Genomic DNA, 25,274 nt, shown 5'->3' with positions numbered 1-25,274 from the left:
AAAATATACCCTTCTCTGGACATTCTGGTAGTCTGCCAGCTTTCTTCTGGTAAAAAGAATTGTCCTTTATTTTAACAGTAGATAGCCTTTTGGCATAAGAAAAAAATAGTATTTATTTTATAACATTAGAAAGAGAGCATTAATTTTATTTTGCCAACTACATTTAAAACATTGCCAATCCTAGGTTGGGTCCATCCTTTTAATTTTTTAATGTTAGTCGTCCGTACGCTTCAGAAATTTGGAGATCACTAAGTTAGTGCCTTTTCCCATGCTTGGGTGCTAGCCATAAACTACTCGTGCCTATTATTTAAAAAAAAAGAAAAAAGCATAAAACATGCTAATTATCTTGGATTTTTTTTAAAAAGAACAAATTTTACTTTATAAATTTTCTTTGCTTAAGATTCTAATAAAAATAATTTGAAGAAATACACCATACAGAAATGTCCCAAAAATACAAAAGCATTACAGGCAGACAGTGGATAATGGGGGTTCTTTTTTTAAAAAAAGATATATATGATAGGAAAGAGAAAACAGTTTTTATATATATTTACACGTTAATTACAAACCATAGTAGTTAAAGTTTTCTAAACATTGGCAAGAAAAGCTGAAAACCGTCGGTCTTCCTTACGTTCTCTTGGAATTCCACTAGGGGTCCAGATACCGAGCACTCGCTGACACGTCACAGTCCCTTGCTCCATTCAGGCCCAGGGAGAAACATTTATGGATTCTCAGGATGCTTAGGGTCAGTATCAGTGAATACAAATTGTAATTTATCACCATAATTTTTTCGAATTTCTAGTCCAAGTTCATCTGTATATAAGTCTGCACATTCCTGCAGCCTTTGTAACCTCTCTTCATTGGCTTTGTTGGCAGTGGAAATAGTTTCCTCCTTTGCATATTCTTCATTAAAATCCTGGATATTTGTGGTCACTACTGTTTCCCGCTTTTTGCATTTTACTTCAGCAATCAACTTTAACAAGTTATCTTTTTTTTTTTCCCCTGAATGAGCTTATTCTGCTGGCAGATCTGATTTTGATGTTCCAGAAACACCTCAACAATTCTATCTTCCCTTTAATTTCACAGTCATCTTTTCTGCAAATCCTTTAATGGAATCCTAGTAAGTATCTCTTAGCACCACCGTCTGACAGGCAGTGTCACTGACAGTACTTTTGAATTTATTGCAAAATTCATTTAGGCTTTTATCAAATAGTGCCAGTTGGTCCTCTGTCGTTGTTGAAGACAGAGCTTCACGGCCAGGCCTGAGCCCGGCTGCCTCTCACCCTGGGCAGGGCCACCAGCACATCTCCAACCCGCTCCAGCTGTTGTCATACAGCAGTCAGTGAGACTATTTTGTTCCTTCTTTCCTATTCCTTTCCCTTCTCTTCCAACTATTTGCTACACTGCTTCTACCTGCCAATATAAATATCCATATACTTTTTTTTAATTTTTATTGTAAAATGTAACATTATACAAAGCAAAGAAGAAGAAAGCAATAATTTTCAAAGCATGCTTCAACAAGTAGTTTCAGAACATATCCCAGAGTCTGTCATGGGTTACCCTCCCACCATCTCAGCTTTTTCCTTACAGCTGCTCCAAAACACTGGAGAGCTAGAAGGAATATTAATATAGTGATTCAGCAGCCAAACTCATTTGTTAAATCCTGTTCTCTCTGTTATACCTCATCCTTCTCCCCAATCCCTCTCCCAATTTAAAAGGATCTCTGGGCATGCCCGTTCCGACTTTTTCATGTTAAGAAGGGGTGTTCACTAAAGGATAGGGGAATGAAATTAATTGATAATCCTGAAGATGCTGGTCCTGAGCTCCAGGATTTATCTGATCTAGGAACCCTCTGGGAACTGTAGGTTCCAGGAAGGCAAACCTAGTGCATGAAACTTTTATAGAGTCTCAGTTCAAGCCCTAGGTTTTGTTAGTCAATAGGAGCGTTGTTGGTTGGGGTTTAGCAAACCATGGCAATTAGTGCTATCTAGCTGAAGCTTGCATAAAAGCAGCCTCCAGAATAGCCTCTTGGCTCCATTTGATCTCTTGGCCGCTGATGACCTATTTTGTTACATTTCTTTTCCGCCTTTTGGATCAGAAGGCATTGTCAGTCCTGCAGTGCCAGGGCCAGACTCATCCCTGGGAGCCACACCCCATGTTATCAGGGGGACCTTCACTCCTGGATGTCATTCCCCACTCACCGGGGAGGGTAGTGATTTTCCTTGCAGAATTGGGCTTAGAGCGAGAGAGGCCAAATCTGAACCACAGAAGAGGCTCCCTGGAAGCAGTTCTTAGGCCTTGTTATAGGTAGTCTTAGCTTCTTTCCTACAGAAATAAGTTTCATAAAGACAAACTTCAAAATCAAGGGCTTTGACTATTTTCTTGGGAGTCCCCAATGTTGAGAGGGTACCCAGGACTTCCCAGATAAAGTTTAATAGTTCCATATATATATATTTTTTCCTCCCTTCAGGCCCTCAAGGGACTCTACCAATACTTTTTAATTATCAGCCCACCATAGTCTGAGATGTATCCTCATATTACATTATGCTATGCAGAAATAAATACGAGGCCTCATTTCCATTGTGGGCTCTAGGAGTTTGGGTTGTTTAAATGAGCTGTCCAGACAAGTTGATTTAGAGTATGTATTACAGAAATTAGGTTCTATACATAATAAACCTGTCTGTCTTTGGTCTCATACAGTAAGTGAAGTAGAGTACATACACTTATCATCTTTTACTCTGTATTTTGATAACCCAGCCAGATTGGCTTCATTTTAAATTCTAATTGAGGCCTGATCTCTTTTTCTTTTACTTTGACTGTTACTGTATGTAGCTAGGCTAACTTTCAGAGCTGCGGCATGCCATTTCTGGGTCTTAGGTGTCACAGAGGTACTCAGAGTTCCAGGGAAATACCAGCTGACACACATAGTAGCTCAGTCTCTCAGAATCTAGAAATGCACTCATAACTTCAGAGCAGGTGTGGCTGCTATGGAGGCTTATAACCTAGGCTCCCATTTTCTTATAAGTATTTTCTGAAGGAGACCTTAGCATATCTGTTACTTTGTTTCTGGTTTATTTTGCACAGCACATTGTCTCCAAGGTTTATTCAGTTCATTGTGTGCCTCTGGCAGCCCTCCTGTCTGTAGCCATGCCACATTCCATCATATAAATCTATCGCAGTTCACCATTCCACTTCTCAGTCATTGTACCCGACGGCTTCCTCCATATATTGGGCATCATGGATAATGTCCAGAATAAATAACCATGTCTTACAGTGGCTTCGCTTGGTTGTACAATCAGCAACACTGTCAATTTTAGGCAGTTTTCATTGATCCATAACAAAGAAAGAACTGGCAAACACAGTGCCACCAACTCTCAAATCAGAAGCACCCCTTATCACTTGTCCCTCACCCCCACTTGGTTGCCTCTGGTAATGGTGTGTACTGTTGATGTCTTCCTGTTAGCAGCATGCAGTTTTAGTTTTCCCCTATATCCCTCTACTATTGACAATTGTCCACCTTGGAACCTTTGAAATAACTCATAGAAGAACTTATTTATTTAGCCAGAAACAAAAGGACAAATACTGTATGGTCTCATTAATATGAACTAACATTAATGAGTGAACTTGGAGAACTGAAGTTAAGAGCAGAGGTTATCAGGAGATAGAAATAGAATAGCAATTGGGTAATTGGTGCTGACGGAATGTGGATTGTGCAACAGGATTGATTTGAAAAAATTTAGAAATGGATAGCACATTACTACCTGATTGTAACACAATAACATAAGTACACTGAATGAAGCTGATTATGAGAATGATAGAGGGAGGAGGCTGGGGGCACATATGAAACCAGAAGGAAATACAGACAATAAAGACTGAGATGGCATAATCTAGGAATGCCCAGAGTGTACAATGATAGTGACTAAATGTGCAAATTAGAAAATGTTTTCCATGAGGAAGAACAAATGAATGTCAGAATTGCAGGGTTTTGAAAATAGATAGTATACAGGAAAAAGTACAATCAGTGCAAGCTAAGGCCTAGTGTCATCAGTAACATTGAAATATGTTTTCACTGAATGTAATTTGTTACAAAGGCATTATACCAAAACCGAATGTCAGCAGGTGGGGAGATTGGGAAAAGGGTATGGATCCTTTGTGGAAGAAAAGGGAATGTCTTCAGATAGAGTATGGTGGCAAAGACATGTCTATACAATTAGGCTGGATTGTGTGATGTGTGAATAAAACTATTTAAAAACGAGCAGAGTGAAAGTGTTGGCTTGGACTTCCAGGAAGATGGCCGACTACAGTAGCTCAAGATTAGCCCTGCTCCACGGAAAAGTTAGAGAAGGGACAGGAGGGCGACTGAGGCAGCAATTTGGGAGTGTGGCTGACCTGGGAGAGTCTTCTGCCCCACATAGGCTGGCCCTGGTTGCAGAGACCGAGGAACTGAGAGACAGAGAGCTGGAGCCTGGCACAGAGGCCCGGAGCCCATCAGAGTGCACAGACAGGAACGCGGGACTAGGAAGTAAGCCAGGCCGTGTTCCTTGGGCACACTACCCTCACCAGCACAGCCTGTGACTCACCCCACACCCCACACACCCGAACCCCATCACCCGCTCCCATTCCCCGTGCTCCAGGCACCCCGACCCCACCAGCCCCCAGTGCACATACCTGCCCCACACCCGTACCCCAGCCGCAGCCCAACCCACCTCTCCTGTACCCTCCTGAGCACTACCTCCCCCTCCCTGTTCCCTGCAGGCTATACCAGTGCATAAAGGTTGTGGGCACTAACCTCCGTACCTAGGCTACCCCTGCCCCCCACCCCACATCCTCACCTCGCCCTCTCTGAGCTCAGCCCATCCAGTTTACAACACTCCCAGGCCCACGCATGCGCACGGACCCCCAGTCACGTCATTCAGCTCTGGGAACCACACTTTACAGCAGTCATAGAACCACACACGCACACAGCCCTCAGCCTCATTTCCCAGCTCTGAGAAAGTGCTGACCTGTGCAGCCGGGTCACATCTGCCCCCAATCCATGAAAGTGTAACACCACCTGCTGCCACAGCTCTACACATGCACACAAAGGGCCCTGTGCCTCAGACAAGTGCACACCAGGATTCCGTCCCCAGACTGGTGAACCTGCACAGCTACATCCTCCCTGGCTGCTGGGCACCCACGTTCACAAGCATCAGCGTAACATCCCCAACCTGTGCCCACACCTGCCCTGAAACAAATTGCCGCATTGAGTGCCCCACCCCATGCCCTGCTCCCTGCTGTACAACCATCCCACAAACACAAGGCCTTAGACTACTGAAAGAAATCCACTCCTAAAGTAAATCAATCAAGTTATATACATGCAATGAATACATCAGAAGATCACTAAGCATATAACAATGCAGACAGATATAGCCCTGCCTAATGACCAAATTAAAACATCAGAGGAGACACAGACATTGGAACAACTAATCAAAGATGTTCATACAACTCTACTCAAATAAGTGGGATAGCAAATGACATAAAGGAGATCAAGAAGACAGTAGAAGAGCACAAAGAGGAATTTGAAAGAATAAATAGAAAAATAGCAGAAATTACAGAGATTAAAGACTCTGTTGACCAAATCAAAAACATACTAGAGGCACACAAAACCAGATGTTAAGAGACAGAAGAAAGAGTAAGTGATACAGAAGACATGATAACTGACATTGAAGACTTAAAACACCAAATGGCAAAAAAATGGGAAAAATTGAATTGGATCTCAGGGAAATTACAGACAAAACAAGGCACACAAACATAAGAATCATTGGTGTCCCAGAAGGAGAAGAGAGGAGGAAAGGGCTAGGAAGAGTGGTTGAGGATATAATGGGGGAAAACTTCCCAACCCTCATAAAGGACATAAATATACAAGTCAAAGAAACCCAGTGAACTTCAAACAATATAAATCCAAATAGTCCTTCCCCAAGGCACACACTAATCAGTCTGTCAAATGTTGAAGAGAAGCAGAAAATCCTGAAAGCAGCAAGAGAAAAACAATCTACTACATACAAAGGAAATCAAATAAGATTGAGCTCAGACTACTCAACTGGCACCCTGGAGGCAAGAAGACAGTGATATGATATATATTCAATATCCTGAAAGAGAAAGACTTCCAGCCAGGAATTCTGTGCCCAGCCAAATTGTCCTTGAAAACTGAGGGAGAGATTAAAGTTTTCACAGACAAAGAAGTCCTGAAAGAATTTGTCAACAAGAGACTGGCCCTAGAAGAAATACTATAAGGGGTTCTGCCGGCTGAAAAAAAAAGACAAGAGAGTGAGGTCTGGAGGAGGGCACAGAATTGAAGAGTACCACTAAGGGTAATTTAAATAATAAAAAGAGAAAGAGGGAAAATAATAGACAGATTTGACAAATAAAATAAAAAAGATAAGGTGGTGGAGTCAAGAAATGCCTTTTCAATAATAACTTTGAATGTTTCCCCCCTATTATTTATTTATTTTTAATCCATATTTTTTACTCATCTGTCAATATCATAGATAAAAGGAGCATCAGACACAAGGTTTTCACAATCACACAGTCACGTTGCAAAAGCTATATCATTATACAATCATCTTCAGGAAACATGGCTACTGGAACACAGCTCTACAATTCCAGGCACTTCCCTCTAGCCTCTCTAATACACCTTAAACTAAAAAGGGGATACCTATAAAATGCATAAGAATAACCTCCAGGATAACCTCTCAACTCTTTGAAATCTCTCAGCCACTGACATTTTATTTTGTCTCATTTCTCTCTTCCCCCTTTCAGTCGGGAAGGTTTTCTCAATCCCTTGATGCTGAGTTCCAGCTCATTCTAGGATTTCTGTCCCATGTTGCCAGGAAGGTCCACACCCCTGGGAGTCATGTCCCACATAGAGAAGGGGAGGGCAGTGAGTCTGCTTGCTGTGTTGGCTGAGAGAGAGAGGCCACATCTGAGCAACAAAAGAGGTTCTCTGGGGGTAACTCTTAAGCCTAATTTTAAATAGGCTAAGTCTGTCCTTTGTGGGGGTAAGTTTCATATGAATAAGCCCCAAGATTGATGGCTCAGCCTATTGATTTGGTTGTCCCCACTGCTTGTGAGAATATAAGGAATTCTTCAAATGGGAAAGTTGAATTTTCCCCCTTTCTCGCCATTCCCCCAAGGAAACTTTGCAAATATTTTTATTCATTGTTCAGATCACTCTGGGCTTTATCGGCACATCACTCTGGACAAACCTACAAAATCTCATGCCCTATTCAAGGTTCCATGTACTTATGATGTTCAATTAAACTGTCCATATGAGTTATATTAGGAAACGCAGTAGTCAAAATATAAATTTTGTACCAAATAAACATTTTTTGCTTTAGTCTCACATAAAAGTTAAAATTTTGAAATATGAATTACCATCTATTTTCAACACCCTGCAATATTGACATTCCTTTGTTCTTCCTCATGCAAAAACATTTTTTAATTTGTACATTTAGCCACTATCATTATACACTATAGGCATTCCTAGATTATACCATCTCAGTCTTTATCATCTGTCTTTCCTTCTGATTTCATTTGTGCCCCCAGCCCTCCTCCCTCTGTCATTCTCATATTCACCTTCATTCAGCGTGCTAACATTACAGTATTACAGTATTACAGTTAGGTAGTATTGTGCTATCCATTTCTGAATTTTTGCAATCAATCCTGTTGCACAATCTGTATCCCTTCAACTCCAGTTATCAAAAATCTACCCTATTTCTCTCTCTTGATGGCCTCTGTTCTTAACTGAAATTTTCCAAGTTCATTCATTAATAGTACTTCATATCAGTGAGACCATACAGTATTTGTCCTTTGGTTTCTGGCTAATCTCATTCAGCATAATATCTGCATAATATTCATGTTGTTACATGCTTCACGACTTTATTCTGCCTTACAGCTGCATAATATTCCATTGTATGTATATGCCACAGCGTGTTTAGCCACTCGTCTATTGATGGACATTTGGGCTGTTTCCATCTCTTTGCAATTGTAAATAATGCTGCTATAAACATTGGTGTGCTAATGTCCATTTGTGTCCTTGCCCACATGTCCTTGCCCACATGTACTGCCAGGTCATATGGCAATTCTTTATTAGCTTCCTGAGGAACTGCCAAACTGCGTTCCACCGCGATTGTACCATTTGACATTCCCACCAACAGTGGATAAGTGTGCCTCTCCCTCCACATCCTCTCCAGCACTTGTCGTTTTCTGTTTTATTGATAATGGCCATTTTGGTGGGTGTGAGATGCTATCTCATTGTGGTTTTGATTTTCATTTCCCTAATAGCCAGGGACGTGAGCATTTTTTCATGTGCCTTTTGGCCATTTGTATTTCCTCTTCTGAGACATGTCTGTTTATGTTTTTTGCCCATTTTGTAATTGGGTTGTTTGTCTTTTTGTTGTTGAGTTGAACAATCTCTTTATATATTCTGGATACGAGACCCTTATCTGATATATCATTTCCAAATATTGTCTCCCACAGGGTAAGCTATCTTTTTACTTTCTTGACAAACTTCTTTGATGTGCAAAAGTGTTTAATTTTGAGGAGTTCCCATTTATATATTTCATTCTTCAGTGCTTGTGCTTTGGGTATAAGGTCTAGGAAACTGTCTCCTTTTATAAGATTTTTAAGATATTTCCCTACATTTTCTTCTAACAGTTTTATGGTCTCAGATCTAATGTTTAGGTCTTTGATCCATTTTGAGTTAATTTTTGTATAGGGTGTGAGATATGGATCCTCTTTCATTCTTTTGCATGTGGATATCCAGTTCTCCAGACACCATTTATTGAAGAGACTGTTCTGTCCCAGGTGAGTTGGCTTGACTGCCTTATTAAAGAGCAATTTTCCATAGATGAGAGGGTACATCTGAACAATCTATTCAATTCCACTGGTCAGTATATCTATCTTAATGCCGGTACCATGCAGTTCTTTTTTTTGTCAACCTGGTTAAGGTCCATCAATCTTACTGATTTTCTCACAGAACCAACTTATGTTTTTCTTTAATTTTCTAAATTGTTTTCATGTTCTGAATATCATTTATTTCTCCTCTAATCTTCATTATTTCTTTCCTTTTGCTTGCTTTGGGGTTAGCTGCTGTTCTTCCTCTAGTTCTTCCAAGTGGACAGTTAATTCCTCGATTTTTGCTCTTTCTTCTTTTTTGATATAGGCATTTAGGGCAATAAATTTCCCTCTTAACACTGCTGTGGTAGTTAGATTCAGTTGTCAACTTGGCCAGGTGAGCGTACCTAGTTCTGTTGCTGTGGACATGAGCCAATGGTACATGAGCCTCATCTGTCACTGATTCCATCTACAGTTGGCTAGCAGGCGTCATGCAATGAATGACGTTTGACTTAATTTGCTGGTGCTTAAATGAGAGACCACAACGTAGCACAGCCCAAGCAGCTCAGCATACCTCATCTCAGCACTCGCAGCTCAGCCCAGGCCTTTGGAGATGCAGAAAGAAGTCACCCCGGGGAAAGTTGTTGGAACCCAAAGGCCTGGGGAGAAGACCAGCAGAGACCACCCTGTGCCTTCCACGTAAGAAAGAACCTCAGTGTAAATTTAGCTGCCTTTCCTCTGAAGAACTAACAAAATAAATCCCCTTTTATTAAAAGCTAGTCCGTTTCTGGTGCGATGCATTCCGGCAGCTAGCAAACTAGAACAACTGCCTTTCGTGCATCCCATAAATTTTGATACGTTGTATTTTCATTTGCCTCAAAATATTCATTGATTTCTCTTGTAATTTCTTCCTTGACCCACTGGTTGTTTAAAAGTGTGTTGTTGAGCCTCCATATATTTGTGAATTTTCTGACCCTCTGCCTATTATTGTTTTCCAACTTCATTCCTTTATGATCTGAGAAAGTGTCTTATATGATTTCAATCTTTTAAACTTATTGAGACTTGCTTTGTGACCCAGCATATGGTCTATCCTTGAGAATGATCCATGAGCACCTGAAGAAAAGGTGTACCCTGCTGTTGTGGGGTGTAATGTTCTGTAAATGTCTGATAAGTCTAGTTTGTTTATTATAGTATTCAAATTCTGTTTCTTTATCGATCCTCTGTCTGTCTGTTCTGTACATTGATGAGAACAGGGAATTGACATCTCCAGCTGTTGTGGTAGATGTGTCTATTTCTCTTTTCAGTGTTTTCAATGTTTACCTCATGTATTTTGGAGCACTCTGGCTTGGTGCATAAATATTTATGATTGTTATGTCTTCTTGTTGAATTGTTCCTTTTATTAATAGATGGTGTCCTTCTTTGTCTCTTTTAATTATTTTACATTTGAAGTCTAATTTGTTGGATATTAGTAAGCTACTCCTGCTCTTTTCTGATTGTTTTTGCATGAAATACCTTTGCCCCACCTTTCATTTACAACCTGTGTTTATCCTTGGATCTAAAATACATCTCTTGTAGACAGCATATATATGGGTCCTGTTTTTTAATCCATTCTGCCAGTCCATACCTTTTGATTGGGGAGTTTAATCCATTAAATTTAGTGTTATTACTGTAAGGGCAATACTTTCTTCTACCATTTTGCCTTTTGGATTTTATATGTCATATCTAATTTTTCCTCTTTTACCTTTGCTGATAGTCTCCACTCTCCTCCACACCTCTCTCTGCTGTCTTTTCCTATCTGTCTCTAGTGCTCCCTTTAGTATTTCTTACAGAGCCAGTCTCTTGATCACAAATTCTCTTAGTCATTTTTTTGTCTGAAAATGTTTTAATTTCTGCCTCATTTTTGAAAGACAGTTTTGCTGGATATAGAAATCTTGTTTGGCAGTCTTTCTCTTTTAGTATCTTAAATATGTCATTCCACTGTCTTCTCACTTACATGATTTCTGCTGAGAAATCTATGCATAGTCTTATTAGGCTTCCCTTGTATATAATGGATTGCTTTTCTCTTGCTGCTTTCAAAATTCTCTTTCTCTTTGACATCTGACATTCTGATTAGTAAGTGTCTTAGGTATGTCTATTTGAATCTATTCTGTTTTGGGTATATACTGGTTGGAAAGGATGTATGGACCCTAGAAAAGCTATGTTTTAATCAAAATCTCATTTTGTAAAATGGCAGAATAATCCCTATTCAATACTGTATGTCTGAGACTGTAATCAGATCATATCCCTGGAGATGTGATTTAATCAAGAGTGGTTGTTCAGCTGGATTAGGTGACAACATGTCTCCACCCATTTCAGCGGGTCTTAAGAAGTTTCTGGGGTCCTATAAAAGAGGAAACATTTTGGAGAATGAAGGAGATTCTGAGAGAGCAGAGAATAATCCAGCCACGAGAAGCAGAGTCCACCAGCCAGTGACCTTTGGAGTTGAAGAAGGAAAATGCCTCCTGGGGAGCTTCATGAAACAGGAAGCCAGGAGAAGAAGCTAGCAGATGATGCCGTGTTCACCATGTGCCCTTCCAGCTGAGAGAGAAGCCCTGACTGTGTTCACCATGTGCCTTTCCAGATAAGAGAGAAACTGTGACTGTGTTCGCCATGTGCCTTCTCACTAGAGAGAAACCCTGAACTTCATCGGCCTTCTTGAACCAAGGTATCTTTCCCTGGATGCCTTTGATTGAACATTTCTATAGACTAGTTGTAATTGGGACATTTCTTGGCCTTAGAACTGTAGACTAGCAACTTTCTAAATTCCCCTTTTTGAAGGCCATTCTGTTTCTTGTATATTGCATTCCAGCAGCTAGCAAACTAGAACAGGGTATGCTGCACTTCTTGGATCTGTAATTTTAAGTCTTTCATAAGAGTTGGGAAATTTTCAGTGATAATTTCCTCCATTAGTTTTTCTCCTCCTTTTCCCTTCTCTTCTCCTTCTGGGACACCCACAACACGTATATTCATGCACTTCATGTTCTCATTCAATTCCCTGAGTCCTTGCTCATATTTTTCCATTCTTTTCCTTATATTTTCTTTTGCTTATTGGATTTCAGACGTCCCATCCTTCAGTTCACTAATCCTATCTTTTGCCTCTTGAAATGTAACATTGTAGGTTTCCACTGTTTGTTCATCTCCTCTGTTGTGCCTTTCATTCCTGTAAGTTCTGTGGTTTGTTTTTTCAGACTTTCAGTTTCTTCTTTTTGTTCATTCCTTGTCTTCTTTATATCCTCCCTCAATTCATTGATTTGATTTTTGATGAGGTTTTCCATGTCTGTTCGAACATTCTGAATTAATTGTTTCAACTCCCATATCTCATTTGAATTGTTGGTTTGTTCCTTTGATTGGGCCATAGCTTCAATTTTCCTAGTGTGATTCGTTATTTTTTTTCTTGGTGTCTAGACACTTAATTTCCTTAACTAGTTTATTCTGAAGATTGTTTTTATTTTTTTACCTAGTATTTTCTTGCTGGCTGCCTTTGTTGTCTGTCTGTTCTTTGACATTCAGTTCAGCTTATTCTGGACCTCTAGCTTAGGTTTTGTTTAACAGAGGAGAATTTTTCAGTTCTTGTTTTCTTGTTTCTTGCCATGTCTCTATGGTGCCTTTTTATTTTCTCCCCCTTAGGAGGGTCTACTTAGGTATTATAGACCCCAGTCAGATTTTCCCAGATCAGACTGGCTTCCTCTCAGGAGGAAAGAGTCACCTGCATCAGTTTTCCCTGAGGATGAGACCCAGAAGATTGAAAGACTTTCCTATGAAGCCTCTGGACTCTGCATTTTTCCTATTCCATGCAGTATGTGATGCTTTTCTGCCTGCGGGTCCCACCAGCATAAGGTGATGTGGTACCGTTAACTTCAGCAGACTTTCCCTACTGCGGCATGGTCAAGACAGAGGAGGAGTTGTAGGCTGGCTATAATGCTTCAGTTTTCCAGCCCCTGGGGTCTAAACTCCTTGAGGGAGGGTTTCCACCTGAGCTGGGCCCCACCCATCTCCTGGGGAAGGCACAGCCTCCAGGGAATTACTGCCTTTCATCTGACCAGCCTCTTTACCTCTCAGACAAGCTGAATTCTGCCCTTGCCTGGGGCAGTTGGAGCCTGAGAAGCCTTGTAGTTGTATCCAAAGAGCAGTCAAGCCATGACCTTTTCAAGTATTTTGTGCTGACTGATCTGAGAAAAACCTCTGTTTTGTTTTGTTTTCTTTCCTTTTTCTGTCAGCCCTGCCCCCTCTGTGCCAGGGCAAAAACCAACAACCTCAGCTTTTATTCGAAGTTCAGCTGAGCTGGGGGTCTATTCTTAGTAGTCAGGATCTGTTAATTCCACAACTGGAGCTTGAGTGAGCTCAGCCCCTGCTATTAGTAAAGTCTCTTTCCTTTCCCCTCTGGGAAGCAGCCTGTTGGGGAGGGGCACCAACCTCTGCGGCTTTGGGGACTCATGGTTCTGGGTGGGATCACATCTGGTCCAGCTTGTCCAGACTGGTGTACACTGGTGTACACTGTGACGTGGCCCCAGCAGTTGTTCTGTCCTGTTCCTGGCTATTTACTAGCTACTTGGGAGGACAAACTAAATTCCATACCTCACTAAGCAACCATCCTGGATCTCTGCCATAACTTTGAATCTTAATGGACTAAAATTACCAATTAAAAGATACAGATTGGCAAAATGGATTAAGAAACAATCCAGCTATATGCTGCTTTCAAGAGACTCATCTTAGACGCAAGGATACAAATAGATTGCTGTGACTTCACAGGGAAATTTTATCAAACATTCCAAAAAGAACTAACACCAATCCTGCTCAGACTTTTCCGAAAAAAATTGAAGAAAAAGGAACTCTACCTAACTCATTTTATGAAGCTAATATGTTTTTAATGCCAAAACTGGGTAAAGATGCTATAAGAAAGGAAAACTATAGACCAATCTCCCTAGCGAACATAGATGCAGAATTTTTCAGTAAAATATTAGCAAATTGAATCCAACAACACATTAGAAGAATTACACACTATCACCAAGTGGGGTTTATACCACTTATGCAAGGATGGTTCAACACAAGAAAATCAATTACTGTAATACAGCACATCAACAAATCAAAAGTGAAAAATCACATGATCTTCTTGATTGATGCTGAAAAAGCATTTGACAAAATTCAGCATCCTTTTCTGATAAAAACATTCCAGAAGATAGGAATCAAAGGAACTACCTCAATATGATAAAGGGAATATATGAAAAACTGATAACTAGCATCAAACTCAATGGAGAGAGACTGAAAGCGTTCCCTCTAAGATCAGGAACAAGACAAGGATGCCCGCTGTCACCACTATTATTCAAATTTGTGCTAGAAGTTCTAGCTAGAGAATCAGGCAGGACAAAAAAATAAAAGGCATCCAAATTGGAAAGGAAGAAGTAAAAGCCTCATTATTTGCAGATGATATGATATTATACTTGGAAGATCCTGAGAAATCTACAGCAAAGTTACTTGAGCTAATAAATTCAGCAAGGTGGCAGGATATAAAATTAATGTGCAAAAATCAGTAACATTTCTATACACAAGCAGTGACCTAGCTGAGGAGTCAGTTACGGAAAAAATTCCATCCAAAATAGCAGCTTAAAGAATCAAGTACTTAGGAATGAATTTAGCTAGGTATGTAAAGGACTTGTACACAGAAAACTACATAACATTGCTAAAAGATATCAAAGGAGATCTAAATAAGTGGAAAGACATTCCCTGCTCATGGATAGGAAGGATAAATATAGTTAAGATGTCAGCTCTCCCCAAATTGATCTACAGATTCAACACAGGAACAATCAAAATTCCAACAACCTACTCTGGAAATTTCAAAAAGCTAATTACCAAATTCATCTGGAAGGGAAAGAGACCCTGAATAGCTAAAAGCATCCTAAAAAACAATTTAACAACCACTCTTGTTTGAGTCACATTTCCAGGGAGATAATCTAATTAAAGTGTCAAACATACAGTACTGAAGAGGGATTAGAAGAAACAACTACCTTTATGAAATGGGATTAGGATTAAAATATAGCCCATGGCCCCCACTCCTGCCACATTACCTTCTCTATCCCAGCCCAGAGCTCTGGCCTCTTGGAGAGTTCCTGACAGTGAATTGACTGAGGAACAAAAAACTCGGGCCTGGTTTACAGATGATTCAGCACGATATACTGGTACCACCCAAAAGTGGACAGCTGCAGCACTACAACCTCTTTCTGGAGAGTCCTTGAAGGACAGTGGTGAGGGGAAATCCTCCCAGTGGGCAGAACTTCATGTGCTGCACCTGGTTGTTCATTTTGGTTGGAAGGAGAACTGGCCAGACGTGCATTTGGCTGGATGGTCAGGGACTTGGAAAGACCATAATTGGAAAATTGGTGACAAAGAGGTCTGGGGAAGAAGTATGTGGATAGACATTTCTGAGTGGACTAAAAACATGAACATATTTATGTCCCATGTGAATGCTCACCAGAGGGTGACTTCAGCAGAGGAAGGTTTTAATAATCAAGTGGATAAGATGACCCATTCTGTGGGTACTAGTCAGCCTCTTTCCCCAGCAACTCCTGTCATTGCCCAATGGACTCATGAACAAAGTGGTCATGGTGGTAGGGATGGAGGTTATGCATGGGCTCAGCAACATGGACTTCCACTCACCAAGGCTGACCTGGCTATAGCCACTGTTGAGTGCCCAATCTGCCAGCAGCAGGGACCCATACTCAGCCCCTGATATGGCACCATACCCCAAGGTGACCAGCCAGCTACATGGTGGCAGGTTGATTACATTGGACCACTCCCTTCGTGGAAGGGGCCGCAATTTGTTCTAACTGGAATAGACACATACTCTGGATATGGGTTTGCTTTCCCTGCATGCAATGCTTCTGCCAAAACTACCATCCGTGGGCTTACAGAATGCCTTATCCATCGCCATGGTATTCCACATAGCATTGTTTCGGATCAAGGAACACACTTCACAGCAAATGAAGTGCGGGGATGGGCACATGCTCATGGAATTCTCTGGTCTTACTGTGTTCCCCATCATCCAGAAGCATCTGGATTGATAGAACAGTGCAGTGGCCTTTTGAAAACTCAATTATGGTGCCAACTAGGTGTCAATACCTTGAAAGGCTGGGGTAATGTTCTCCAGGAAACTGTGTATGCTCTGAATCAGTGTCCGCTGTATGGTGCTGTTTCTCCCATAGCCAGGATCCATGGGTCCAGGAACCAAGGGGTGGAAATGGGAGTGGCACCACTCACTATTATCCCTAGTGATCCACTAGGAAAATTTTTGCTTCCTGTCCCTGCAACCCTGTGCTCTGCTGGTCTACAGGTTTTAGTTCCAAAAGGGGGAGTGCTTCCTCCAGGAGAAACAACAATGATTCCATTGAACTGGAATCTAAGACTGCCACCTGGTCACTTTGGGCTACTCAATAAGCCAAGAAGGGGATTGCATTATTGTCTGGGGTGATTGACCCTGACTATCAGGGGGAAATAGGACTGTACCTATACAATGGAGGTAAAGAAGAGTTTTCTTGGAATATAGGTGATCCCCTAGGGCATCTTTAAATACTACCATGCTCTTTGATTAAAATCAATGGAAAACTGCAACAACCCAATCCAGGCAGGACTGCCAATGGCTCTGAAACTCAGGAATGAAGGTTTGGGTCACCCCACCAGGTAAAGAACCACGGCCAGCTGAAGTGCTTGCTGAGGGTAAAGGGAACATGGAATGGGTAGTGGAAGAAGATAGTGATAAATATGAACTTAAACCATGTGAACAGTTACAGAAACGAGGACTGTGACGTTGTTTTGTTCCTTTTATACGATTTACATTTTAAGATATCAAGTTTAAGAATGAATATTACCCAAGGACATGCACCCTATTCTGGAGAGATTTAATGTGTTTCCAGTTATATGCAGGACAGTTAAGTATTAAGTATTTTCCTTTTAGGTGAAAGGGAAAAATGTGTGTTTTAATGTTTTTTATTTAGAAATTAGGTATGGTTTAAGGTGATGAGTATAGCTGCCAAGTTGACAAGGGGTGGACTGTCATGGCCAGGTTCATGTGTCAGTTTGGCCAAGTGGTGGTACCTGTTTTTCTGGTTGGGCAGGTGCTGGCCTGTCTGTTGCAATGAGGACATATCAAAGAATTAAATCATGATCACATCGGCTGCATCCACAGCTGATTCCATTTGTAATCAGCCAAGGGAACTGTCTTCTTGTAGTGAGTGATGCTTAATCTAATCACGGGAAGCCTTTTTAGGAGGATTCAGAAGAGACAGGCTCTCTTCCTGCTTCGGCTGGTGAGCCTCTCCTGTGGAGTTCATCCAGACCCTCCATTGGAATCGTCGGCTTCACAGCCTGCCCTGCGGATTTTGGACTCTGCATTCCCGCAGTCACTTGAGACACTTTTATAAATTTTATATTTGTGAGTGTTCCTTTTTGATTCTGTTTCTCTAGAGAACCCTAACTAATACAATAAGGGTACAGGGATACTTGCATGGCAGGACGCCACCTGCCACATGGAAACCTGGGCTCAATTCCTGGCCCGTGTACTCCCAAAAAAGAAAAAATATAATAAAAATGTGCAGTAACAATAACACAAAACATACCTCAACAGTAGTAGGCTCCAAAGTGAGGAGACACTGCATGATATATTGCAAATGAGCTCATACTAGTGTCCACAGAATGGAGAGATTGCCAAACTAAATAAATAAGGAGGTAAATAAAATACAATAGAATGATAAAGTATTATAAATGAGATAAAGAGTAAATAAATAAAATGTAAATATATATAAATAAAAATAATAGTGCTTATAAATATATATATGTATAAATGTATTAAGAAAAAGAGGATAATTTTTTTTAAACTCTGGCAGATAGGAGCCCGCTGGCCTGTACCTCCGTGTCTCCCCAGCAGGCGGCGCTCCCGGGGTAGCTCCTCCCTCAGCCTCATCCTCCCAATAGGAACCGGGAGCCGAGGACCAGAGCCCAGATCCAGCCCACACTGTGCCCCACAGGACGGCGAATCCCGGCCCCAAGCCGCAGACCCTCCCCAGAGCCCTGGGCCGGGCCTCATGGTGGATGACCTGCCACCTCCAGGCTCCCCGTGGGCGCGTCCAGCTGCGCAGCCTGGGAGGCCTCTGCAGGCAGCAGCCGGGCTGGCTGGAGCAGGGATGGCCAGTGCCTTGGACCGTTCCCCACGCCTGCCGCCGCGCTACCCCGGGGTCTCGGCCCACCCGGCACCCCGCTCTCCCCATGCTGCGCCCTGCCAGTCTCTTTCCTGGGAAGCACTGAAGACCCTCTCCCATCACTCAGCCCCGGACTCTCCCGACCCTCCCCTGCCCTGTCTGCCCCGCCCCCCACCTTACCTGAAGTGCCCCCATCTTCCCAGGAGCCCCCCATCTTCCCAGGAGCCCCCCATTCCCTCCCTCACCCCCTGGCCCTTCTCCCTCTAGACCGAGACCCGCAGTTGCGCAGACTCAGTGCCAACCGTGGGGGCTTTCCCGACGTCACCGCCTTCTCTGGGACGTGCCCCAGTGTTCCTTAGTTCTCACCTTCAGAACTGTCTGCCGCGCTCATCCTTGAAGGGGGCTTCAGCGTGTAGACAGCCCTTGCTTGAAAAACCTGTTCTGCTGCTGCCTTGCTTTGTATGTTGCTTTTGAGAAGGCTGATGTTAATCTCGTTTTCCTGACATTGTGAGTTATGTGACATTTTAGCCTGGAGGCTCTGTGACTGTTTCTTTATCTTTAGAATCTAGTAGTTTTACTAGAATTTGTCTTGAAAAATTGATCTGATGGGTCTCTTCAGTGTGTACAACCAGATCCACTTGTATTCCTGGAACACTCTCCGGATTATAGTTTTAAATATTAGCTCTGTTCATTGTTTTGCTCTTCTGTTTCAGAAACTCCAATTATACACTGGTTAGATTTTGACACTCTCTTCTATTTCCACAACTTTCTCCAACTTTTTTATTTTACTTTTTTGTGTTGTTTTCATTTCCTTGGTTATTGTTCTAGTTTGCTAGGTGCTGGAATGCAACACACCAGAGACAGATTGGCTTTTAATAAAAGGGGATTTATTTCATTAGTTCTTCAGAGGAAAGGGAGCTAACTTTCAACTGAGGTTCTTTCTTACGTGGAAGGCACAGGACGATCTCTGCTGGCCTTCTCTCCAGGCCTCTGGGTTCCAACAACTTTCCCCGCGGTGATTTCTTTCTGCGTCTCCAAAGGCCTGGGCTGAGCTGCGAGTGCTGAGATGAGGTATTCTGAGCTGCTTGGGCTGTGCTACGTTGTGGTCTCTCATTTAAGCACCAGCAAATTAAGTCAAACGTCATTCATTGCATGACGCCTGCTAGCCAACTGTAGATGTAATCAGTGACAGATGAGGCTCATGTACCATTGGCTCATGTCCACAGCAACAGAACTAGGTGCCTTCATCTGGCCAAGTCGACACTGGAATCTAACTACCACAGTTATTTTCCAGCATTTCTCCTCTCTTTTGCACAGTTCTCCTGGACCCTTATTAAATGTTTATTCAAATCCATTTTCTCTTGAACATCTTGTAATTTTAGTCATTTCTCATTATTTTGACTTTTTTCTTGAATTTCTTGAGTTCATGCAAATTCTTTCCTTAAAAGGCAGCTTCAAGTGCCCAAGGAGGCAGCATGGTGGACGGCGGCCTGAGAGTAGCTCCTACCGGACCATGCCATGACCGCCCAGGCTGGCCAGAGGAGATGTGGTACATGTGGATTTGAGATTGAATTCCACTGAAAAACCATTTGGGGGTTATGAACACATTTTCTGATGAAGCTGGATTGGAATAATTTTCATGATATTTGTATATTTTAAATATATGTTATATATAAATATATATTTTTAAATTATTGAATATCTATTTTTAAATATATTTTTAAAAATATACATATATTTTTTTAATTTTGCATTTGACTTAAAGTGCGTTGAGAAAATTTGCACATTGTATGGTGGTCTCAGCCACCTCCTTAATTTGGTTTCTCTTGGATGTGTTCCTGCTGCTTTACTTCAGTGAATGCAGTCGACGTGATGGAAAACAGGAAAGAGGACCTCCTGCTGCAGATGTCCTGGAGCCAGTACAAAAGCTCCTGAAGGTCCTGGAGAAATGGGAAACCAGTCGTCGTTCCTAAAGACGATCAAGAAAAGGTGAAAGAGATGTTTAAAATCAACCCATTCAGTCTGATGGCAAGTGAGATGATTGTACTCAGCGGATCTTCACCAGGTGTTAGGTCAGAGGGTGGAAAACAAAGGCTTATCCAGAGAATCTTCCCCAACAAGTGTGGTGATTGCTCCCACAGGCAGGCTTGGAGCGCCTTCTGCAGACGGCACATAGGGTCGTTAATCGCTCACCAAGACACCTACTAGAAGAAATTGTTCTGGTGGATGATGCCAGTGAGAGAGACTTTTGAAAAGACCTCTGGAGAATTATGTGAGGAGATTAAAAGTACCAGTTCATGTCACTTGAATGGAACAATGTTCTGGATTGATCAAAGCTAGATGAAAAAGTGCTGCTGTGTCCGCAGGTCAAGTGCCCCCTTCCCAGGTGCTCACTGTGCGTGTGCAGTGCGGTGGCTGGAGCCTCCCAGCCAGGATCAAACGTGGCGGGAGAAGGTGGTCCATCCTGTTCATGGGTGTGATTGTACTTCTGAGTACCTGGAAGGTTCTGACATGACCTAGGGTGGATTCAACTGGGCGCTCAGTTTTCGCTGGTATCCTGCTCCCCAAAGAGAAGGGGACAGAAGGAAAGGTGATCGATCCAGCTCTTCCCGTCAGAACACAGAAGTGGCAGGAGGACTTTTTCCAATAGAGAATTGGAACATATGATGCTGGAATGGATTTTCGGGGAGGAGAAAACCTAGAAATTTCCTTTAGGATTTGGTGGTGTGGAGGGACTTCGGAAGTCGTTACATGTTCACATGTTGGACACGTACTTCATAACGCTACACCTTACACATTTCCAGGAGGCCCAGGGCAGATTTATCAATAAAAATAACAGGTGGCTTAAAGATATTTGGATGGATGAATTCAAGAATTTCTTCTATATAATTTCCCCAGGTGTTCCAAAGGTAGATTATGCAGATATATCATCAAGACTTGGCCTCAGACAAAAGTGACAATGCAAACCTTTCTCTTGGTACCTGGAAAATATTTAATCCTGACTCTCAAATCCCACGACACTTTTCTCTTTGGGTGAGATACATAATATGAAAACAAATCAGTGTCTGGATAACGTAGCTAGAAAAGAGAATGAAAAAGTTGAAATATTTCATTGTCATGGTCTGGGAGGTAAATCATGTTTTTTCTTACACTGCCAACAAAAAAACTAGCACAGATGACCTTTGCTTGGCAGTTTCCCGACTTAATGGCCCAGTCACAATGTTCAAATGCCCCGCCCACAAGGCAGCCACCGTGGGGCGCCTGAGTGAACTAACCCTGCAGCATGCGGACTGTCACCGGGCCTGGAGAAAGCCCCGGAAGGCGATGGCCAGATGCCCAGCCTTAGGGATGCAGTGGAAGCCGGGCCCAGCAGCGGCTTCTTAGAAACACTCCCTTCCAGAAATATCCTGAGACCACATTTACCAAAAAAGAGAAAAACAGGATTGGCTGGGCTACCTCGGCATACATTTCTGCCACATTCTTTAGGAAAAATAGAAAAGTGCTTTCCTGCTCTGCGGGATGTAAAGTTTATCAGCTGTCAAAACCTAGACTCCTCTAGCTGTGAACCAGCCTTCCTGTCCCAGACGTGAAACCATGTGGTAGAGACCAGGCACGCTGATGCTTACAAGCGTGAAAGAGCCTGTCATCGTGCACACTTGTAACGAACATTCAGACGATGAAAATGTCAACCAAATGGGCTTTCTGGAGAGCTGCATTTTATGTGGTTTGCTGGCACATCAGTAATTTCTGCTGAATGTGCTATCATGATGAAGAGATTTACCGGGTATTTTTTTTTTCCTGATTAGAATTGGTAGCCAGTATATTAATACTGATATAAAAATAAATGATCATGGTGATGAATATACAACTATGTGATGATATTGTGAGCCACTGATTGTACACCACGTATGAAATGTTTGTATGTTGAGAAAGTTTGTGTTTGTATGTTGTTTTCTCAATAAAAATATTTTTAAAATAAATAAATAAATGAAAAAGAAGTGGAGCCAGATTCAAAATCATGAAAACAACATTTTTACAACAATTTAAACTATATTAAACAGGGTTTAAAGAAAATGAAATCAGAACTATGAGAAGTTCAAGTTGTTATGGTATCAAATTTCCATATAGATTTTATACCTCAGTTGGGAAAAATAACTAATTCCAATGACATTCATTTTGTTTTCATCTGTGACTGTCACAGATGCATGTTTTCCCATGGGGCACTGAAATTGAGCTGAAGGAAAATGGCTCTTTATGAATAGTTTTAATTTCTTTCTACAATTTTTTTAAAAACTTTATTTGGTTTGTGGGCTGTTGGAATTGTCATTTTTTATGGCTTTCTAAAAAATGGAAGTTTAACATAATGTCTAGTCTCAGCTGAAGACGTTAGACATCCCAGTTTCTCCTGGGCCAACTGGCTTATAGACTCTTACATTCAAAAACACTTATTAAATTTTCAACTTCTTAACGTGATTCAATTATGCTCAATACCCAGGATCCGTACTACTACACTACAGATTTGTTTTCCACAGCAATAAATCTTCAGTTCTTTCTTTATGATTCCACTCAACGCAACATCCACAGAAACTGTTTGAGTATTTGGAGATGTATATTTGACGGTTTTTTGGGAAACTTTTACACTCCATACTCAGATGTGCTTCATTGTCAGGTGCGCATTTAGATTAGATTCTTGAATTGTAATGTTGATCGGCGGCTTTTTTTTTTTTAAATAAAATTTGATTGAAAATGTTAAAAAAAAAAAACAAAAAAGGCATCTTCATTGAGGTGTGTTTCACTTGCCACAGTGCAGTGCAGTCCTGGCAGGGGCTCAGGGTTGGACGCCCGCCCCCAGCCTGAGGACAGAGCATTTGGGGCCCACCCGCCTCCACCGTGGCTCCTCCCTCGGTCGCCTTTCTGTCTCCCTGTAGTTCGGGGCGGTTTTGTGCGTATGCACTGAGCAGTCTCGAGGTGGCTCCTGCCCAGGACGTGTCCTCTGCTTGCAGGGTGGGGCCGACGTCCTTCCGCTTGGTGGTTTTGGGTTTTGTTCTTGGGGCTGAGTTTCCATCACCTGTAGTGCCAGCATCTCAGGTCCCACTTCCTTCTTGCCCTGGTTTTGCACGGGTGAGGCCTTCTCACCCCCACGCCCTGTGCACGGAGGTGGCGTTCCCACTAGTGCCCCAAGACCCCTGCCTCGGGACCCCCCTCTTCTGTCTCTGTAGGAAGCCCCCCACCCCCACCCCCAGGAGGCTTGTCTGAGGGGTGCCGGGGTGAAGGTCATCCCTTCTTGTCTGTCCCTCGGCTCTGTGCTTCCCTTCGGCTCACAGCCCAGCCCCCGCCACCCTCCCCGCCAACGGGCGGGCCCTGGGCGATGCAGTTTCAGTGGCTGTGTGTCCTGGGCTCCCTAGAAGTCCTCGTGACTCTTCTGTGAGCTGTGCCGCTCTCACCCGCCCTCGGCTGGGATGGGCAGCTTTCGTGCCCCCAGGGACCCACCCCACCCCCGTCGCCTCCCGGACTGTGGCCTTTGCATGAGCAGGTGCCTTTGGGGCAGCAGGGCTGGGGGAGGTGGGGACACCTCCAGGCCCCTGGTCTCCTTCGGCAGCCGGCTGGGTGTGGGGGCAGCGGTGGGATGGAGGGAAGATGAGGTAGAAACCCGGGGGCCTGAGAGAGGATAAAACTGGGCCAGACCCCTCTGGCTCTCCCCGTGGGGGCCGAAGCACACACTGGGTCTCCCCTGTGTCTAAACTCTCACTTTGCTTTTTTTGGCAGAAAATACGGAAACCAAGGGTTGAGTTCTTGGTGGCAGGAAGAGGCTGTGGGCCCATTCCTCTCTTCGGCCTCCACCTGAAACGGGTCCAATGTGCTTGTTGAAAGCACCTTCGAAAGCGCAGAAAACCAGGGAAGAGGGTGAACAAATAAACCCCGTGGCACCAGCCCCAGCACCTGCTCGGAGCGTCTGGGCGGCTTCTGCTTTTATCCTGCTACAGATCAACTCCCGCGGGGCTGCACGCGATGTTGAAGTCGTGCTTTACGGCGCACAGATAATAGGCGGTGGCATGGTTATGTACTCCGTGGTCCCTGCAGAAACTGCTTTAATTACTGCACGGTGTCCATTTGGAACATTCCAGATGTCTGTGGCCTGGTAGCCGGCCCCTTCATGGCGGCGCCAAGGTCGGGTCCCTGGGCAGGGCAGGACCGCTGACGGGGTGATGACCGCCCCGCGGGGGCAGGGGGTATTTCCCACAGCCACTGGGTGTCCAGAAAGACGCGGCGAGCCCTGCTTCCTCCAGGGCGCTCCCCCTTCCCATGCGAGGGATCCAGCTCACCCTGAGGGATGTAGGACCCCCAAGGGAGATGTACCAACCCCCCGGCCCGAGCTCACAACCCAGGCATGTGTCCTGGGGGGTCCCAGGGGTGGAGGGCTGAGCAGCTGTCGCTTTGATTGGGCACAGCGTTAGTTGTCGCTCGCCGAGCACTGGGCTGAGGCCACAGGCGAAGCAGGGACGTGCCAGCACCCAGACCCCCTCCTGGTGCAGCTTCAGCTGCCCAGAGACCGCAGCTCGGCCCACTTGGGGTGGCCCGTGGGAGTGGCCCTATTCCCTCCCTGACGCACCTCGGCCGCAGTACCCCAGTCCTTCGTGCAGACTGAGTTTCACCACTGCTTCCAGGGGGTGCAGGCAGGCCGTGTGGGCTGGGCTGTCCCCCTTGGGCAGCGGCACAGGCTGGGACCAGGCTGTGGTTTGGGGTTGATGGCGCCTTCAGGAGAGCGAGCTGAGGCCCAGGGTTCAAGGAGAGGCTTGGGTGGGGGAGCTTAACTTCCCGTCAGATGACACGTGTGCCGGGAGGACACGCGTACCGGGCGGTATGTGTCCTGTGGGGTACACGTGTGGCGGGGGAGGGCCCTGCACAGAGCGGCCCACTCAGTGCCCAGGACGGGGCCCCTGGCCCCCCATCAGAGGCCTCTTCCCTGCATGGGGCAGGTCCCGTATGTGGGAAGGGAAGAGAAGAGCAGCTGAGGCCTCCCGGCTCCTCAGACCCACAAGCGAGGGCCAGTGGCCTGTGCCTGCATACAGGGTCACTTAGATTTACGTTTTAGGAGCACAAAATCCATGCCCATCTTTGGGAACTATCTACATGGGACATCAAGGCCTCCTTTTGGAAAACCAATTTGCTAATTTCCTG

General features: G+C 43.6%; 1 protein-coding gene and 2 pseudogenes across 1 annotated transcript in view; 2 read left to right on the top strand and 1 right to left on the bottom strand.

Annotated features, from left to right (window-relative positions):
• QTGAL (queuosine-tRNA galactosyltransferase) overlaps positions 1–25,274 on the top strand; it is a 253,960-nt gene that overhangs the window by 222,083 nt on the left and 6,603 nt on the right. The window lies entirely within an intron of this gene.
• LOC143685669 (kinetochore protein Spc25 pseudogene) lies at positions 585–4,884 on the bottom strand (annotated as a pseudogene).
• LOC143685668 (polypeptide N-acetylgalactosaminyltransferase 1-like) lies at positions 12,792–23,855 on the top strand (annotated as a pseudogene).

This window comes from Tamandua tetradactyla, chromosome 6, assembly GCF_023851605.1.
Source record: "Tamandua tetradactyla isolate mTamTet1 chromosome 6, mTamTet1.pri, whole genome shotgun sequence".
Lineage (NCBI taxonomy): Eukaryota > Metazoa > Chordata > Mammalia > Pilosa > Myrmecophagidae > Tamandua > Tamandua tetradactyla.
The sequence above is the reverse complement of the archived record's forward strand: the minus strand, read 5'-3'. Positions and strand labels throughout refer to the sequence as shown.